We start from the raw sequence: 8265 nt of genomic DNA, 5'->3' as shown, positions 1-8265 counted from the left end.
ACCATTGCTGAAAGGATTACGTATCATCCATTAATTTTTATTTTCAAGTTTGATTTTTTTAAAAATCAAGGTATGACTTTCATAGAGAAAAGTGAACATAGCTTAAGTGTACAGCCTGGTGATGTTTTTGGTAGATGTATGGCCCCATATGACCACTGCCAGGTCCAAGATGTAGAATATTTTCATCCCTTCAGAAGCATCCCTGGGGCTCTTTCCCAGTCATCAAACCCACCCACCCACCCAGCAGAGGTAACCACTGTTTGGATCTCCAAAACCATACATTAGTTTTACCCTTTTTTGGTTTTCATACAAATAGAATTTTACAGCATGCATTTTTGGTGTGTGTTTAGCTTCTTTTAATCAACATAAGATCTGTGTATTTGTCAAGTATACATCTAAATCATAATTTTCCTAAGTTAAAAACTTGACTCTTATGCAAATATAAATTGACCATGTATCAAAGATTTTATTCAACAGATTCATTAATAAAGGAATCAGTAGAACACTAAAAACAGGTTTCAATAAGAATGTACTTGAATTACTGAGATTTATATTCTCTACCAGACAGAATTTGTTTGCTTTGCTGTGGACAGGAATCCTTTTCATTGCTATGAACAGGAAACATTTGCACTGCTATCAGTTTTCTGTAACTTAAAGTTGTTTAGGCAATAGAAAGAAAAGCATACACTCTCTATACTCAGATAACCTTGAGAGTCCTCTAGACAGCACCTAGTATTGCCAGACAATAAGAGGACATCCAGGGATCTCTGGCCTATTTCTAAAACCTAGCAATTATTTCTTGATGATACAAACACACCTCAATTTATTTATCCATTTGCTTGTTGATGAGAATTTGGGTTAGTTGCAGTTTGGAGTTATGAATAAATCTTCCATGAGCATGTTTGTCTATGTCTTTTTGTGGACATGTACAATCACTTCTCTTCAGTATGTACCTAGGAGTGGAAATGCTAGTTCATAAAAATAATATATTTATTATTAATAATAAATTATTAATATATTACACTTTAGTAGATACTTCTGAACAGTTTTCCAAAGTCATTATATCATTTTAAACTGCCAGATATGTATAATAATTTCAGTTGCCCTACTTCCTTGCCAACATTTGGTGGTATCAGTCTTTTTAATTTTAGCCACTTAGTTATTATCACCTATGTTAAAAATTTTAACATTTTAACATGCATAAGAATTAGCTGGAATGTTCATTCTGAAGTTTTGACTTCATCATTCTGAATGGAACTCAGAAGTCTACATTATGAACAAGTACTTTTTTTATTAGGGAATTATTCTGAGAGATGCTGGCTTAAATGCATCTTTACTGTGTAATCTATGAGTTGTTGTGGTTGTCTTCCTTCAAAGTGCATCCTGCCATGAAAGAGGGTGAGAACTTCGGTTAGCTCACAGATTTCTGAAAGTGAAATAACAACAACCAACTCTTATCTCAATATTCAGAACAATCCTCCAAATTGATACTTGGTTTTTCCATTTTGCAGCTGGGGAAATGGAGGCTTTGAGAGGTAAGGAAATTTGCACAAGAACTCACAGTGTGAGAGCAGGACTTAGGTCCAAGGATTTTTGAAATCCTCTGTCAATCAGGAATTTTTCTAATATGCCAGTGGTTTTGACACTTTTTTTGTTTCTTAGTTCTACTAGCAGCAGCCCTGTTTCTGTCCAAGATGTAGTCTTAAGAAGAATCCAGTATATGAAACAAATCATAATTAAGCTGCTAAGGTGGAATGGAGGGCCACGAGGCCAGTGGCTTGCTTGTCTGCATGAACTCTTTGAGCCCCAGCACCCTCCTATTGTCACCTGCTGCAGGCCTAAGACCCTCCCCTGGACTTGCAAACCATGGAGGCGCTAGGACCATCCTCATAGGCCCCGAGTACAGATGCATAATTTGTAGCAACACTCTTTTTTATTTATTTAAGAAAATATCCTTATCTAAAATTTGGAGACAGTCTTACTTAAACTCAAGCATAACCCAAGAGCAAAATATAGCCTGGGGAGCATAGATAGTGTGCCGCTTAGAAAGGCAGTAGCTTTGTGAGAAAACTGGATGACCCTATGGGCCCCTGTCTCCCTGTGGTGCTTTGAATTTGGAGTCCCAGCAGCAGTGGAATCTCCTGGAGCTTCATTGCTAAAACGCAGGTAGCAAAGGAAAGACATATTTTTCATAAGGAGACTTTCCCCAAAGCTCAAATAAATCAACTGTGCACACTGGTATTCTCTTATCCCCAGATGGCAAGCTGGTCTGATTGAAGTTAGAGATCTCTTAACACTCCTTGCCATCTGGATCTTCGGAAGAGATTTGAGATATCTCTTAACATTCCTTGATTTCACCCTAGAAGCTTAATTACGACCTTTGGAATGTTAGGAGATCTCTGACTTCATTCAGACCAGCTTACCATCTAAGGATGAGCATCCCCTCATTGTCCAGCTATGTGATCTTGGACCAATTATTTCATATCTTTCAGCTTCAGTTTAGTGTCTGTGCAATTGTGTCAATGACCACACAGAGGGGAGAAGTGAGGCTTATGTGAGATGCATAGTGCCCATGAGAGCTCCAGGCTGTGGGAGGTGCTCAGTAAAAATGTGTTTTCCCCCCGGCTCCTCTGTTGAGCAAAGCATACATCCTGCAGATCCACCAGCCATTTCAGAAGTGTGTCATGGTGACAGTGGTGTGACTTTGCTTTCTGCTTCCTTCTGGTAGTGAGATAAGCCATTCCATGCTTCAGCACAAGGCCAAGGGAGGGAGAGCAAGGATGACATTGGTAGAAGGGACTGAAGAGAAGCATATTTGTGCCATGAATTCTATAAACATGAGAAGATGAGATCATTGCACCAGCTATTCCAGGAGTAGAATGAGCACCCCAGCTAGAAAAGGGGGCAGGTCTCTGGAAAGCTGCAATTTTAGCTTACTCGTAATAGCAATAATCCCTAACATTTATTGAGCTCTTAATGTGTGCCAAACATTGTGCTAAGCAATTTACATGCATTATCTCATTTATCTTCACATCAATTCTGCCACATAGGTGTCATGCTATCTCATCTTAAAGATGAGGGGATTGGTCAGGTGCAGTGGCTCACACCTGTAATCCAAGCACTTTGGGAGGCCAAGGCATGTGGATCACCTGAGGTCAGGAGTTCAAGACAAGCCTGACCAACATGGTGAAACCCCATCTCTACTAAAGATACAAAAATAAGCTGGGCATCATGGCGGGCGCCTGTAATTCCAGATACTCCGAAGGCTGAGGCAGGAGAATCGCTTGAACCTGGGAGGTGGAAGTTGAAGTGAGCCGAGATGGCGCCATTGTACTCCAGCCTGGGTGACAAGAGCAAAGCTCCATTTCAAAAAAAAAAAAAAGATGAGGGGATTGAGGCACTGGGATATTATGTACCTTTCCCAAGTTCACTCAGACGGCAAGCGGGCAATTATGTTCACCTAGGCTGTCACAACAGTACTAGCTGGAGTATCAGTTTGGTGGATATAACTAAGGTTCAAATACAGTGGCTTAAACAAATCGGAAGTTGCTTGTTTCTCATGTGTCAATCTTGATGTCAACTGTCAGGAACCAGGCTCCTTTGATCTTCTCACTCAGCTGCCATCTCCAGCGTGTTGCCCGCTCTGCATGGTCCCTGAAGATTCACCTTCACAGCCTCATCCCAGGTGGCAAGAAGGAAAGAAGGGAAAGGAGAGGCTGTTTGCCTCCATTGGCTCTGCCTACATACCATCGGCCAGAACTTGGATTGTGGTCATACCTTGCAGCAAGAGAAGCTTGTGAATCACTCTTTTGAGTTAAAATGTATTATTTTTGTTACTAACATAGTAGTAAAACAGAAATGATTAGTGGACACCCAGAACTCTGTGCTGTAACCACTATGCTACCTTATTTATGTTGAGAGATATTGGGCAGAGTATGACTGGAACTTTGTCATCCAACACAAAACATAATTTTCAGCATAAACAAACATTTTGTAGGCACCTGCCACCTAGAGAAAAATGAGAAGTCATGCTATAAGATACAGCCCTGCAGATGAGGAGATAGCATGAGTTGAGTACCTGCTATGTACATGGAGCTGGCTTAGAGACTTCCCATACAGCATATCATACCATTTTCTCAACAAAACCATTCAGAGATGAAGACACTAGGGACTCAAGGAGGTGAAATAATTCACCTAAGTTAATATGTTTAGTAAACGGTCAGGTCAAGATTCAAAATCCCAGAAGTGTGACCCTGGGTAGGTTGCTTAACCTCTCTGTGCCTATGACCTCCTCAGCTCTAAAATGGAGCTAGCTACAGGATTGCTGTGGGCTGTGGATGCTTTAATGCAGTTAAAGCCCTGGGAGCAGCACTTCGGGAGGCCGAGGTGGGCGGATCACAAGGTCAAGAGATCGAGACCATCCTGGCCAACATGGAGAAACCCTGTTTCTACTAAAAATACAAAAATTAGCTGAGTATGGTGGTGCGTGCCTGTAGTTTCAGCTACTCAGGAGGCTGAGGCAGGAGAATTGCTTGAACCCAGGAGGCAGAGGTTGCAGTGAGCCAAGATCACACCACTGCACTCCAGTCTGGTGACAGAGACGCCATCAAAGAAAAAAAAGCTCTTAGGATAGGACATGACATGTAGCAAGCACTCAGTGAATGATTAGACCTTGTTAATTATGACTGTTATTGTGCTTATTGTTAATAATAGTACTGAATTATCTTCTACTCTACTCAGCCTGCACTTCATCCTAATCCTAGTGTGATAAGTGTTATATTGCGAATGAAGAAGGCTAGGAATGTCCAGAGAGAAGATAGATTCCTTTTGACTCTAAAACATAAAAAAGCATCGTAAAGAAGCAGCATTTTGTTGGACTTCGAAAGAAGGGTAGGATTTTAACAGGCAGAGGTGGGAGTGAAACTGGACAAAGAAGTTATTCCAGGGAAAGGGATCAGCTTGAAAATAAGCATCTAGAAAGGGAATGGCAAGTGTGTCGTGGGAAGGGAAACCGCGTAGGTGAGGACAGTGTGTGGGAGTTAAGGCAGGGAAGGGGGTGGGCCAATGCCTGGAGATAATTTAAGGAGGTTGGGCTGTTACCTGAAGGCAGTGGGGAGCCCTGGAAGGTTTTGATCAGCACTGTGCCAGGGGAAGATTGCCATGGCAACAGCTCTGGGGGAGGACAGGAGGGTGGAGAGGCCAGCTCACTAACTAGTGCCACGGGTTAGGTAATAGGTAATGAGGATCCAAATTAGAGCTACAGCTTTGGGAGAGGCTAGGAGGAAACAGAATAAGGACAACGCATGGAGGGAGAATTAAAAGACCACAGTGGCTCTGTGTGCAGAGGGCGAGGCAGATAGAGTTGTGAAGCTGCAACGCCTAAACCCACTGTCTGAAGCACAGGCTCCAAATAATTTCAACCTTATAGGATACGATGCTATCTGCCTGTTGTGACAAATGACTCATTTATTTTTTCTAGCTGGTTCTGGTTAGACCTTGGACTGTTTACTCACTCATTCATTTCATTAGCCATGTGTTCAGTGTCTATGCTAAACAAGCTCCATCAGTAAAAAGATCATCTCTGCTTGAGACACCATTTATATGAGCAAGGTACAGGGCAGGCTGCTTTAAGAAACAGGCCCCAAATGCATTGGTTTGAATCGACTGTCCATTAATTCTTCTATCTCATGTAAGTTTAGACACAGTTCAGGGATGGTGTGAAGGCTTGATGATGAAGGGAAATTAATCTACTTTTAATTTGTTCTGCCACTCTCAACTTGTAGCTTCTCTCTCATGATCCAAAAGGGCTGCTCCTGCTCCCACTGTCACAGGCATATTCAGACCAGCAGAAAACGGGAAAAGAAAAGGAAAAAGGAAGGGCTCCCTTCCCCTTTAAGATCAAGACCTAGAAGGTGCACACATCACTTCCACTCACATCCCATTAGCTTGAACTTGTTCGTATGGCCACAAAATTGCAAGAGGGGTGCCAAATGTAACCTTTAATTGGGTGTCAATGTACCCAGATTTAAAAATCTACCACCACGGAATAAAGGGAACTGGACAAACAAGTGCAGTCTCTGCTATTCTACTACGCAGTCTCTGCTGTCTACTCTGCCCACTGCAATGCAGGGAACTTAGTGGCCACTTAAGGAATTTTTATCAAATAAATGAATGGCAGCATCATCATAGGTACTGGGGATACCAAGATGAAATAACATATTTCTTGTTTTCAAGGAGCTTTTAGCCTATAAGGGGCAGGGGCTAAGCAAGTAAAGAAGTAAATGCAAAGAAATTTTCCACTGGGTAGGATAGTAGCCTGTGTGGAGCCCTATATGATCAGTTACAAAGGACAAAAGCAGCAAAGGTCAGAAAAGGTCTTCATGGAGGAGATGATGATCGGCTGAATCTGGAAAGATGAGCAGGTGTTTTCCTGGTGAGCCAGGTGAGGAGAGCTGATCAAGGATGAAAGGAGAGGATTGTCAAAGACCAGAAGGTTTAGAAACAGCCAGGCATATTTAAGAGCGAACAGGCATGGACCAGGAGGGGAGGGAGGGGAATAGCAAGGGAAACTGGAAGAGGTGGGTGGGGTCAGGTCAGGGGACCTCAATCTTTATCTCATAGAAAATGGTACCCGTTGAGCCATTTACAGTGCAGATGTCTCAGGTGGCAGGGGTGTGTGTGTGTGTGTGTGTGTGTGTGTGTGACAGAATGACATTTTCATTTTTAGAAAATTGCTTTGGGTCCGGGCATGGTGGCTCATACCTGTAATCCCAGCACTTTGGGAGGCTGAGGCGGGTGGATCACAAGGTCAGGAGTTCAAGACCAGCCTGGCCAAGATGGTGAAACCCCGTCTCTACTAAAAATACAAAAATTAGCTGGGCATGGTGGTGGGTGCCTATAATCCCAGCTACTCGGGAGGCTGAGGCAGAGAATTGCTTGAACCTGGGAGTCGGAGGTTACAGTGAGCTGAGGTCACACCACTGCACTCCAGCCTGGGTGACAAAGCGAGACTCCATCTCAAAAAAAAAAAAAAAAAAAGAAAAAGAAAAGAAAAGAAAGAAAGAAAGAAAAACGAAAAAAGAAAAGAAAATTGCTTTGGGTACACTTTTTGGAGAATGGACTAGCAGTGGGGACGTGACTAGAAGTGAGAGGCAAAACTTTTGCAGAAGCTTAGTGTTTTCTTCACAGACACTAATATTTTCTGTAAGCATGACTTTCAACGATCTAATGTATCTCATAAAGATCGAAATATTTTATTTGAAATCAATTAAAGTCATAGTTGATTTTTTTAAAGATAAAGGCTAATTGATTTTGTTTTTCTGTCATCAGTTTTTCTTCTAGTGGTCATTTTCACTTCCTCTGTTTGCTTCTGCTTCTTCTGCTGAAGTCTATAAACTGCTATTTACAGAAGCATTGTGTACCCTTGGGAAGGTCTTCTGCCTTCTGCACATAAGCCGAATTATGATTGGGCTGGGAGAGAGGAACTCCACCGCTCTTTGCAGCTGAAAATCTCCCTGCTATAAGGAAGAGCCAATGGCATCCAAACCATGCAAACTCTGAAAAACAAGGAATTACCAACTGTCTCATTTAACCGTGAAAAAGCTGAGCCAAGAGACATTCAATGGTGTCTCCAAGGTCACCCAGCAAAGCAACAGCAACAAAACCAGGGGCGAGGACACAGGTCCTTCTCAGTTCAGGTCTTTTCCCACTAATGGGATCAAATGTCACAGCTTAAATGAGGAACTCTTCAGCCTCTTAGTCTTCACTGATTTTTTCTTTTGCTCAACTATAGCATGCATTTTGAAACGATGACCTTGAGATTTCTTGCAGTTTTACATTTTCATGATTTATAGAGTTTACCACGAGCGTATTTTGTAGATATTTCTCTACTAACATGAATACACCATGCAGTAAGCACTTACCCAGCCATTTGTTTATTTAATGAGAATTTTCCAATCTCATTGTCATCTTAGTAAGCAGCACTTTGAAGGATGACCAGCTCCCTGTCATATGGAAGATCTGGGATTGACTGCACCACTCTCATAAGGCTGGACCCTGTGGTAGTTTCCAGTTTTTGACTTACAAATATGGTAAGGCAATGAAGAACCTCTGAATCTTGGTGAGCACTTCTGACTGTCTCCTTAGGCTGGATTCTAGATGGAGAATATTTCATCAGTCTAATACTCATCTCACAATGAACAAAGTCAAGAAAAAAATCTTAACTGCCCCACCCCTGGCGGCCCATATCACACATACATACACAGC

The sequence above is a fragment of the Pan paniscus genome, chromosome 7 (genome assembly GCF_029289425.2).
Source record: "Pan paniscus chromosome 7, NHGRI_mPanPan1-v2.0_pri, whole genome shotgun sequence".
Classification (NCBI taxonomy): domain Eukaryota; kingdom Metazoa; phylum Chordata; class Mammalia; order Primates; family Hominidae; genus Pan; species Pan paniscus.
This window is presented reverse-complemented; position numbering follows the sequence as displayed.